The 12622-nt window shown below is 44.7% G+C and overlaps 1 pseudogene; it reads right to left on the minus strand.

Moving 5' to 3' along the window:
- Nucleotides 1-7121: 7121 nt before the first annotated feature.
- LOC124676013 lies at nt 7122-11478 on the minus strand (annotated as a pseudogene).
- Nucleotides 11479-12622: the final 1144 nt, after the last annotated feature.

Here is a 12622-nt window from a genome sequence, read left to right on the forward strand (position 1 = left end):
AAGAGCTCTAACTCGAACCAGCCATCTAAATAAAACCTGGAATACTTCTCGAAATAGTCTTTCGCCCTGCTATATTAATATAACAACCACACGATACAATTGCTGGGGCATCAGCACAGTCACACCCAAGACAAAACATAAAAGAAAGAAAAGAGAAAGAAAGCCGAAAAGGTCGGATCGACGAAAACGAAGATGTCCTGTAGCCGTTGCGACCTCCGAAGAATTCCCACCACGCTCCTAGCACTCTGAAACGCCGCGTACCAAGTAGCACCTTCAAAAAGGAATGCGACGACGAAGACGCTGCTACCCGGACATGTCCTAGGGTTTCCCCTGGTACGCACAAGAACAAGGGAGGAGGGCTTCACCCAAAGCCCTTCAGGAAGGAAGGGTGGCATCCGCGGGCGTCACCACATTGGTGTCGGCCAGCCCGACAGAGATTTCTCACGACTCTCGCAACCTTGCCCCGGACGCTCCATTGTGGTCCACCAAGCTCAACGTCCACCAACGTGCGCCCCCACAACTATAGAACCACCATCGCCGCCTTACCGCGGCCAACAAACCGAGGCCAGCGGGACCAAGGAGGATCTCGAGGCCCAGGAGCAACAAGGTAGTGGCCACGCGGGAGGGAACCGCCTCCACCGCCAATGGTGGTACCCGTCCGGACACGCCGACAAGGGGCATACCAGGCCCTCCTGGCCCAGCCGAGCACAAACCCACCTAGTCCATGCTCGTGAAGCTCCTGTCAGGATGCTGCTGGACGCGCGCCTCCACCTCATCCAACCTCCGATCTGGCCACCTCCCCAGCCCGCCAGAAGCAGTCCGGCAGCGCCCACGCCCGGCCCGCCCATCCCCAGATGAGCCTCAAAGGGCCTGGATTTGGGCCGGGAGAGCACCGCCGCGCGCCACCTCACCACCCCGCCGCGCCATCGCCACCCCGCCGCCCGGAGAACCACGCCGCCGCCGGAACCTCCCAGGCCGAGGCGCACCGTCGCCGAAGGAGAAGGCCCCGCGCCACCCCTCCAAGCACACGGGGACGAGTAACTCTGCCGTCGTCGGCACCACACGGGGCTTTGCCTGGCGGCCTGCGCCGACAACGGTGGCAGGGGGAGACGGAGGAGGGGGACGGGGAGGAGCTAGGCTGTGGTCGCCCTGCTGCCCCCGCGGGGAGCGACAGCGAGGGCCGGGACGTCGGGGGAGAGGAGGGGGAGGGGGCGGACGGAGGCGGGGAGGGCATGGCGGCGGCGCTGCGCTAGGAAGGAACCCTAGACAGGGGGGGAGAGCTTGCGCCACCAGCCATGTCCTGCCAGCCATCTCGCCGCCGGCGAGACAACCGGCACCAGCTCAGATCCAACCACCATAACCCCTCTCAGTGACGACCTGCTCCGCGAGATCTTCGTCCCCCTGCCCGCGCCGCCTTCGCCTATCGCGCCTTCCTCCGTGCCGTCCGCTCGTCCCCCGCCTTCCGCCTCCGCTTCCACTTTCTCCACGCACCGCGTTCTTCCTCGACCCCTACCTGGAGGTTGTACCGGTCTTCCCCTCCCCCTATCTTGTGCACTTAAATGGTAAGGACATACTTACATAACAAGGAACACAAGCTATTTGTTTGATTGCTTTTTGTACCTATCGAGTTCTTATCATTTTTCCTGGAAACCGCAGAACTGCATCGGCTCTTTAAGTGCCCGTACCAGAGTCACTTTCCGTGTCCATCCCTATGTCATGCCATGGCCTCCATCTTTGGTACAAAGCAAGGTGAGACCATGCTTATGTGGGATGATGCGGGTAAAGTTTTTTTTTCCTACATTCGGATTGATATCTAGATTTATAATGTCAGGTTGCCTTAGAGCACTGGTCAATCGTAGTCTTATTAAATCAGTTGTCAACCCTTAGTTTTATATTGGCTTTGCTAGGAGCTGAAAGAGAGACCAAGTTGAAAACCTTAGGATGCACTTGTGTTTATTTTATTCGTGTCATGTTGTTGCAGGTTGTCCGTTTTGGCAGAGTTTACATAGGTACATGTCTGGTTATCCTCTAATTAATGGTGGGTAGAAGACTCGTATATGATTACATCAAAATAGAGTCAATCACTTCAGTTTCTCTTGACACAATTCATGCCAAGTATATAATGTATTTAATTGCTGAATCCTGGGATCGGTACCTGTTAGTTACATTTTTTTTTCTCGAGAAAACGTAAAGAACCTTTGTGTCTCATTTCATTGAAAGATAGAGATGTTTACAAGCCTTCTAGGAGGTTTCAAACAAATGAGCCTAGTGCACGTCCCAAAAAGGTATTGTTGCATTCGTTTTGACTCGTTCGTTTTACTTAGACAACACAAAGGTACTGTTGCATTCAGAATCACTTCAATGATATGTTCCCAAAAGTTTATTTCTTACATAATATTTGAGATTTGAAAATAGTGAAAAAGAACTCTCCTAACCAATTAATGCTATAGCGCCATAGTTCTCCTAATTAATGCTACTCACACAAAAAATACTACACTCCTTCGGATCTATAATAAATATCAGATGTTTAGTACAAAGTTAACTGTATCACAAAAGGTACAGAATAAAGAAAAGTAGTTAAAACTATACAAGCATAAAGAAAAGTACTCACAAACAAGATGGCGCCGATAACCTCCCAAACGTATATTGGCTTGGCGCCAGTAACCCTATACCACTAAGTATATAACGAGTCCAAGCAAAACTGATCTCATCTCACCATTCACCACCACCATTGACGAGCTTCAAACTGCCCCGAGTTCATCTCCAAGCACACCAGAGATAACCAAGCTGCCACAAACAAGAAGTAGGGTCTTTACAGTCCACTCCATGCTGGATAATGACTTATGTGGCTATAAACCTTTGTCTCCTCGGTGTGCAACCATCCAAGTGTGCCAACGCGTGCCACGCCGAACATAAATTATCATCGGAAAAGACCACGACACAATAATTATGTCAATTATCATGTAGTAACTATGTATTGTTTGGTTTACAGGGTTACTGAATCTAAAAAGGAGGATTTCTCCAGTCTACAGCTGAAGCAACTAGATCCAGGAGATAAGTTCTCTTGGAATTGGTTGCCAGCTGTGAAAACTGTTGGAGGGATTCTTGTTGGTGTTAGCATTGATATGTTTGATATAGTTAAATGGGATATCCTTTGTATTTGTGCAAATTAAGGCTAAAAAAGATAATGTCCTTTGAAGAGTTATTGCTGTTTATGGCTCTCCTTATGAGGAACATAAGTTAGATTTTATCAATGAGTTGCATAATAACATGGCCTGTTGGAATGGTCGTACCCTCATTGGTGGTGATTTCAACCTCATTAGAGAGAAATGTGAAAAGAATACTGGTAACATTAACCAACATTGGGCTAATCTTTTTAATGATTGGATTAATAAGTTCAATCTGATGGAGATTAAAAACCCTAGTAGGCAATTCTCTTGGGCTAATAATCAAGATAATTTGGTTATGGCTTTACTAGATAGAGTTTTTGTGTCTACCTGTTGGGATTCTCTGTTCCCTGCTAGTAGTCTTGCCTCTAAGGCCAGAGTTGGCAGTGATCATGCCCCTCTTGTTGTTGACACTGGGGCTTTGAAAATTCCCCATTCCAAACAGTTTAGATTTGAGAAATAGTGGCTTAAAATTGACGGTTTTGAACAGGTGGTTGCCAAGTTCTGGCAAGCCCCCTGTCATCTCCAAAAATCCATTGATAGATGGCAATTTAAAAATAGAAATACTAGAAAGGGTTTAAAAGGTTGGTATGCCAATATTGAGTCTGCTCAAAGGAAAAATAAACAAAGTATGGTTGCTGAATATTACCTGCTTGACATTCTTTCTGGAACACAACCCCTGTCTCCTGTTTCTAAGAATAGAATGAAGGATATCTCAGTTGAACTTACTAAAATTGGGAGTAATGAGGAGATAAAAGCTAGAAAAAGGTCTAGAGAAAGATACATTTTAGAAGGAGATCATAATGCTGCTTACTTCCATTCTGTAGCTAATCAGAGGAGGAGGAAAAATCAAATTTGTCAGTTGCAAGGTGATGAAGGAATGGTAGAAGACAACAAATGTATGTTGGACATTGCTGCTAATTATTATAAGACCTTGTTTTGCAAAGAACCTTGTCTTGATATTGATTTGGTGGATGACTTCTGGGACCCAGAGGATATGGTGTCCCAGGATCATAATGAAATGCTTGATGCTCCTTTTTCTGAAAAAGAGGTAAAGGATGCTATCTTTGGCTCTTATGCTGAAGGTGCTCCTGGACTTGATGGTTTTTCCTTTCTCTTTTATCAACATTTTTGGGAGCTCATTAGAGCTGATTTCATGGCTATGGTTAAGGATTGGAATGAGGGGAAACTTGATCTCTTTAGGTTAAAATTTTCTCTATTGACTCTAATCCCAAAGGAAACTGATGCTGTAACTATACAGAAGTTCAGACTTATTGCATTAACCAATTGCAGTTTTAAGATTTTTTCTAAATGTGCCACTAATAGACTGGGTGTTGTTAGTGAGAAACTTATTTCTCCTAATCAAACAACTTTTATTAAGGGGAAATATATACTTGAAAGTGTAGTATCTGCTCATGAAGTGATTCATGATGCTGTCCACAAAGGGCAAACTGGCTTTATTTTTAAACTTGATTATGAAAATGCATATGACAGAGTGGATAGAGACTTTCTTTTAAGATTGATGAAAATGAGGGGCTTTAGCCCTAAGTGGATGTCTGTTATTGAGGGGCTTTTACACAATGGTTCTGTTGGTGTTAGGATTAATGACTGTAATAGTCAGTTCTTCCTCACCAGCAGAGGTGTGAGACAGGGGGATCCTATATCCCCCATTCTTTTCAACTTTATGGCTGATGTTTTCACTAAGATCCTGTCTAAGGCTGCTTATGGAGGACAAATAGCTGGACTCATGCAAGAGTTGGGAGGGGGGGGGATCATTAGCATGCAGTATGCTGATGATACTTTACTCTTTCTTGAAAATAGGTTAACTTGTGCCATAAATCTAAAATGGATCTTGGCTTGCTTTGAACATATGTCTGGGATGAGGATTAATCTTCATAAGTGTGATCTAGTCCCTATTAATGTGGTAGAGAGTGATGCACAACTCTTTGTGCAATCCCTTAGTTGTAAGATGGGAGAATTCCCTTTACAATATCTTGGAGTTCCTCTCCACCACAGCAAACTAAAAAAAGAGAACATACAACCTGTAGTTGATAAAATCCTCATGAAAGCTGCTGGCTGGAGAGGAAAGCTCCTTAACCATGCTGCTAAATTAGAGCTGGTGAGGAGTGTCTTGGCCAGTATTCCCATTTATCTCCTTAGTGTGATCAAATTCCCTAAATGGGCTATTACTCTCATTAATTCTCAGATGGCTCACTGCCTTTGGGATAATTATGAGGGACATCATAAGTATCACTTGGCTAATTGGGGGTTGGTCACTAGGAAAAAATAGTATGGAGGTTTGGGCATTCCTGATCTACCAGAGATGAACATGTGCCTATTAGCTTCCTGGATTAAGAGATATCATTTCAATGAAAACAAATTATGGAAACAAATAGTAGACAACAAATATAATGTGGGCAACCCTAACATCTTCTCTTTCTCTGCCAATGGTGCCTCTCCTTTTTGGAAAGGGGTGTTGTGGGCTGCCAAAGCTCATAAGATGGATTATCAGTGGAAAATTGGGAATGGTAGAAACATTAAGTTCTGGGAGGACCATTGGTTTGGTTCCTGCTCCCTAGCTATTCAATATTGGAAAGTATATTTCCTAGTGAGTGAACAAAATAAAGTCATTGCTGATTTGTGGGATGGGTTTTCTTTGAAAATGACCTTTAGGAGATGTTTTGACCATAGACTGATGTTACAATGGATGGAAATCCAACAAATTTCTCAAACCATCCAGTTGAATAGCATTCAGGACAGTTTGATTTGGAAGTGGGAAGCTAATGGTTTGTATAGTGTGAAATCTCTATATGCTGCTGTTAACTTTGGGGGATTAAGACTGTTCATATTCACTATGTCTGGAAAATCAAAGTACCCCCCAAAATTCATTTCTTCCTTTGGTTGCTATCCCACAACAAACTCCTCATTAGAGATAATTTGGTCAAAAGACAAAATGTTGATGATTTAACCTGTATTTTCAGCAATGAAGTGGAATCTTGTCAACATTTATTTTTTGATTGTGTGGTTGCTACGAATATTTGGAAAGAAATTGTTATTGCTTTGTATTTCGATCTTAAGATTTCAAATATGCATGATGTTTCTTCTCTGTGAAATGATAGGAAGAAATATAAGAAATGCAATATGATCTTTGCTGCTGTCCTGAGGACTATCTGGGTTACCAGAAATGATCATGTGTTCAATCGTGTTCAATGGACTGACATGCAGGGAATGTGGAGACGCTTGGCCTGCAGCTGTGCTCAATGGAGAATACTGCTGAAGGAAGAAGAAAGAGAAGAGCTGAGGACTTTGCTGAGCAAGGTGGAGGATCTGGCTCGAGTGCCACCACTGCTATTGTGGCCGGAGCCTGGGTGACTCCCCAAAAAAGGGCAAGATCGACGTTGGAGGTTTGCGACATGAACAACGCGAGGGGTTTGGCCCGATGTTGATCACAGCAGAAGATCTGGCAAGGACTCTGGAGGGTAACGACCTGATCCTGGTGGGTGATGGAGCAGGATTCCAAGTTCTGGATCGTCAGTAGCTTGGAGATGGTGTTGGTCTGAGGGTGCAAATGCTGGCCTTTTCTCTTTTGTTGTTGTTTTGCTGTTGCATTCTCCTCTCTCGTGCTCTGGAGTGGTATGTAAGTTTGATACTTTGGTCTTTGGGCTGCGTGTTGCCTGGAGAGAGGCGTGAGATGCTGTATGCTAAAAACTTGGATGATGTAGCTTGTTTGTCTGGTTTCAATATAATTTGGAACCGGGGGTTGTGCCCCTGTTTCTCTAAAAAAATTGTTTGGTTTAGGGATGGTAATACGAGCAACAGTAGAATACCATTTGTTTTATTGAATAAGCTTCTCTTATTCTATAATAATATTTAGAACTTAGAAGTACAATACAAAATAGATATAAAGGCAGAAGGTGCATATATGCCTTCATACATTGCCGCGCATAGGTTGCCTCACTTGGATGACATCACGTTGGACCACACGTGTGGGACAGCTTTGAGTTCCAGGTCATATTTTCTGCTTATTGTGAGACCAAATTTCTCTGAGGTGTCAAACGAAGCTAGGCTAGCCCCATCAGGGAGCATCCAATCGAAGTGATATAGAAGGTTTGCCAATACAATTTCCACGGTCGATGTTGCGAACAGCATCCCAGGGCACTGCCGTCTCCCAGCCCCAAAGGGAGTGAATTCAAAGTTTGTCCCATAGTAGTCAATGTTGCCGCACTCGAATCTCTCGGGTTTAAACTCTTCAGGATCTTTCCAGTATCTTGGATCTCTGGAAACCGCGAAGACGTTAACACATACGTTGGTGCCTTCAGGTATGTCATAACCCATAATGGTACAGTTCTCCCTGCTCCTACGGAATACTATAGCACCTGGCGGATGCAGCCTAAGAACTTCCTTGATGATCATGCGCAAGTAGTGGAGTTCAGCAAGGTTACTGTTAGTTATGACAGATCGGTGAGCACCTAGCACCTCCCGGACCTCTTGTTGCGCCTTAGCCATGACTCTAGGATTGCTCACGAGCTCTGACATAGCCCACTCCAAAGTGGCTGTAGTTGTATCTGTGGAACCTACAAATATAACCTGCGAAGGACAGTTGAGATATCTATGGTTATGCATTAGCTGTATGACGGTATGAAGAGGTATATTCTATAACAATATAAACCTTGTACAATGAATATGCAATATAGAAGCTGACATTAATAGTTCTATACTAGCTTTGCTAGGAGCCCAAAGACAGACCAACTTGAAAACCTTGGGAAATGCTTGTGTTTATGTATTTGTGTCATGTTGGGTTGGTCTCGCAGGTTGTCCCTTTTGGCAGAGTTTACATAGGTAGATGTCGCGTTGCAAACATCAAAGAGGGAGATGCCAACACCAAGTTTTTCCATTTACGGGTCAATGCAAGAAGAAGGAAAAAACCACATACACCGCCTCAAGAAAAACAATGGGTGGGTCACGGAGCACGACCAAAAGGAGAAAATCGTATACGACCATTTCAAGGCAATCACAGGAAGAAGACAACCTAATAGCCATGACTTCAATTGGGCGGAGCTCAACTTTCCTTCTCCGGATCTACACTCTCTTGGGGAGCTTTTCACCGAGGAAGAGGTCAAATAGGCCATCAAGCAAATGCCCGGAGATAAGGCCCCGGGGCCGGACGGCTTCACCGGCCAATTTTTCAAGAGATGTTGGAGCACTATAAGAGCAGACGTGATGAAAGTAATCCATCTTTTTAGGAATCTACACGCCGAAAATTTCCATTGGCTCAATTCCGCAAACATAGCCCTATTGCCTAAGAAGGAGGGCGCCGAGGAGATATCTGACTACCACCCTATTAGTTTGATCCATGCCATTGCCAAGATTGTGTCGAAGATCATGGAAAACAGCTTGGGGCCTATTATGGATGAGCTTGTATCAAATGCCCAAAGTGCCTTCATAAAAAAAAGAAGCATCCACCACAACTTCCTATATGTTAAGAATCTTGCCACAAAATTCCACAAGAACAAGACCCCGGCTCTCCTCTTCAAGCTCGACATTCGGAAAGCTTTCGACTCTATTCGATGGGTACCTCATTGATCTTCTTGTGAGAAGGGGTTTCCTGGTCCGCTTCCGGAATTGGATTGTCGCGCTCCTCTAGGGTCCTTCTCAACGAGGTGGCCGGCTATCCTTTTCGCCTTGGCCGTGGGCTAAGGCAAGGAGACCCCCTTTCGCCGCTCCTTTTTGTCCTTGTCATTGACACTTTAGCCCAAATTTTGGAAAGAGCGACTACCCATGACATTCTACACAAGCTCCGGGGTTGATGCCATATCCTCCGCACATCTCTCTATGCGGATGATGCGGCAATTTTCGTGGCGCCTTTGAAGGAGGATGTCCAAAATCTTGCTTACATCCTTCATGACTTTGGGAAAGTGACCGGTCTTTGTACAAACTTCCATAAAAGCTTCGTTGTACCGATTCGTTGCGGAAGCCTTAACCTTGACGACATCCTTCTTGACATACCGACAAAGAGAGAGTCTTTCCCAATGCGATACCTTGGGCTGCCCCTTACGGTTAGATAACTTAAGAGGAAAGATATTCAACATCTTGAGGACAAGTGCACCGGCAAGCTCCCCACTTGGAATGGAAAGTACATCTATATGGCCGGCCCTTCCACTTTGATCAAATCCGTCATCGCCTCCCAAGCTATCTACCACTTGACACCTCGTTCCAGGAAAGATATTTTTCTTTGGAGCACCTTTCCCAATTCATTGAGCTTTGGAGCCTCATACAAAACTTCCACCTCAATGAAAATGACGAGGATGAGATCTCTTAGAAACTCACCGAGAGTGGGCACTACACCACCAAGTCCGCCTACAATTTGCAATTTTTGGGTACCACCTACTCAAGTTTATACAAGTCAATGTGGAAGATGTGGGCACCTCCCAAGATTAAGTTGTTCATTTGGCTTGTGTACCAAAATAGAATTTGGACCGCCGACCGGTTGGCTAAGCGTGGTTGGCCAAATTGTGGAGCTTGCCCTCTTTGCAACCAATGCTTGGAATCCGCTGATCACCTTGTTGCTCATTGCCGTTTCTCCTTCCGCCTTTGGGACAAGGCCAAAGAAAGATTCGATATTCCAGCTATTCATACCAACAATTGGGCGGACCTATCCTTTACCGAATGGTGTAACATGATATCCTCGGGGCAAAACCGCAAAGGGTTGGCATCACTTGCCATGCTCATTATTTGGGAGATTTGGAATGAGAGAAACGATAGAGTCTTCAAGAACAAGCGTGCTCCGTCGCAAGTCATCTTCGATAGGATTACAAAATAAGCAAACCTTTGGGTGGTAGCCGGTGCTAAGAGTTTGAGTCAATCGATGCCGCGAGAGTAATTTGTAATAATGTTCAAACCTTTTACTTTCTTGTAAACTCCTTTCTTAACCAATGAATGGGCAAAGCTTTTGCCCTTGTTCAAAAAAAATTATACCAGTTCATCAAAATGGAGCCAATCACTTAAATTTTAGTTTCTGTTGACACAATTCATGGCAAATATATAAATGGATTCATCTGAAACCTGGGATCGGTACCTGTTAGTTATCATTTTTACTGTTTCGTTTTGACCAACATGAGTTCAGAATCACTTCAGTTACACAACCCAAAAGTTTATTTAGATAATAATTGAGATCTGTAATGGTGAAAGAGATCACCACCTAATGCTATAGCGCCACACATTGTTTTCCTAATTAATGCTACCCAGACCAAGAAAAAAGTATTATACTACAGAATAAAGAAAAGCAGTCAAGCTATATATACATGCATAAAGCAAAGTATTCCCTCCTTCTCAATTTAATTTAGGATGTAGTTTTGGTCAAAGTCAAACTTTCTAAAGGTTGACTAACTATATGTGAAAATATATTAACTTTCATAATACCAAATGCATATAATATAAAAACATTTTTCGTGTTGATTCTTTGAGTTAATGTTGCAGATGTTAATATTGTTTTCTATATTTTGGTTAAGGTTTACAAAGTTCAATTTAAACTAAAACTACACTATGCATCCTAATTTAGGAAGGAGGAAGTACTCACAAACAAGACGGCGCCAATAACCTCTGCGGTTAGAGGGAATTGCAAGGAGTCCTCCAGCTGCAGCCTGAGCAAAACGCCCAGCAGGTCCTCCTCGTTTGTGCCGCAGACGCCATGGCTGCCATCTCCTGCCGCCTTGCGCTCGTCGATGATGTCGGTGATAATGCGCTGGATGCGGCCGTAGCAGCTCCTCGTGCGGCGCTCGTCGCTGCTGAGCCACCGCACCAGCCGCGAGGACGGGAAGAGGTCGACGAGGCTGGAGCCGGACACAAGCACGAAGGCCTTGTCCACCTAGCGGAGGAACTCGTCCTGCTGCGTGAATTTCCCGCCAAAGACGGCCCGTGTCACAATGTCGACGCTGAGAGCTGCCACCATGTGGCTGACGTTGAGTGTGGCGCCATTGGAGGCGGTGATGGTGGCAAGGCGGTTGCCCACCTCCTGGGCTTTGATGCCTTCCATGCGCCTCACCTGTCTGGCGCTGAGGAGCTCCACAATGCAGACCTTGCGCATCTGGCGCCAGTGGTCGCCGTAGGGGGCGAAGGCGATGTTCTTGCCGCCGCTGCTTATGATGTCCAGCGTCACGCTGCTTGGCCGGCTCGCGAACACCAGGTCGTTTGTCTTGAGCACCTCGGCGGCCGCCTCGGAGCTGGAGATGAACACGGAGGGGACCTCACCGAGCTTGAGGAGCATCACCGGCCCATAACGGCGGGACAGCTCTGTCATCCTGCGGTGCGGCAGCGTGCTGATGGCGTGGTGGAGACTGCCGATGATCGGGAGGGTCCATGGCCCTGGAGGCAACTTGTGCTCGGGCTTGCTCTTGCCACCGGAAAACTTGAGAAAACAAAGGGCCAGTAACGCGGATACGGCTGTGATAAACAGGATCAAAACCCTTTCCATTGCAGCCAGCTACTCAAGTGCAGTGATAACCTATGTGATTGCATGCAGCTAGCGTGAAGAGAGGTGATATATATAGATGTGTGTCATAGCTACACGTGAATGTGTTGCTGTGAGTGAACGTTTCGGTTGTTGATGTCTCGCTACCTATACGGCGCAGTTTTAATGAACTTATTTAATCAGAAATTTAATTTGGCTCCCGAGTACGTACGATCTTTCTACCATAAAAACATATTTTAAAGTGTCAAAAAGATTTGACAAAAAAATTTACATGTACATCTTCATAATATATGTATGTTCGTCAAGTTTCACAAAAAAACGATATTTTTTATAGTTTATGCGAAAAAGAGACAATTTATCTAGTGATAAGCCTTTTATTTTACCACCGAATTTTGTATTTATTACACACGCCACGCGACAAGTCCATTTTTAATGAAATGACTTTGAACGCCTAGCAAATGCAGATGTACGTGCGAAATTTTTGTTTTAATTTTTTTGACATTTCAAAATGTGACTAACATGCGTTTGAAGCATACGCTTTCATGTGCCAAAACATCACTCCCCTTATTTAATTTGTTACTCAGTTCAATTCTCTGCTACGGAAATATTTCACATCATTGTAAATAGAAAAGAAAATAATAGCACACGTGAGATCTTGCAGAAGGTTCGCGCGGCCCATGCAGCCGCCCGCGTGCGCGAGTTGTGGAATGAATCAGTCGCTCGTCGTACAATATTCAAGTTGCACACCTTGGTACTGCTTCTAGATAGATCACAATATAAATAATCAATCAGAGCACAAGGAGCCATTGCATTATGTTTATGTTTTTGAAATAGCCCAATGCAAACAAAAGGCATGTTGAGTCTTTGAAACATTTCAAATCATTTTTATAAATAATTCGTTTCATTTGTTTTCGAGAAGGTCTATGAATCTGTACAGCTCTAATATGTTTTTTTTTAAATCGTAATCCTAATGCGTGTTCTTTAGATT

Source organism: Lolium rigidum, chromosome 7, assembly GCF_022539505.1.
Source record: "Lolium rigidum isolate FL_2022 chromosome 7, APGP_CSIRO_Lrig_0.1, whole genome shotgun sequence".
In the NCBI taxonomy this organism is placed as follows: Eukaryota; Viridiplantae; Streptophyta; class Magnoliopsida; order Poales; family Poaceae; genus Lolium; species Lolium rigidum.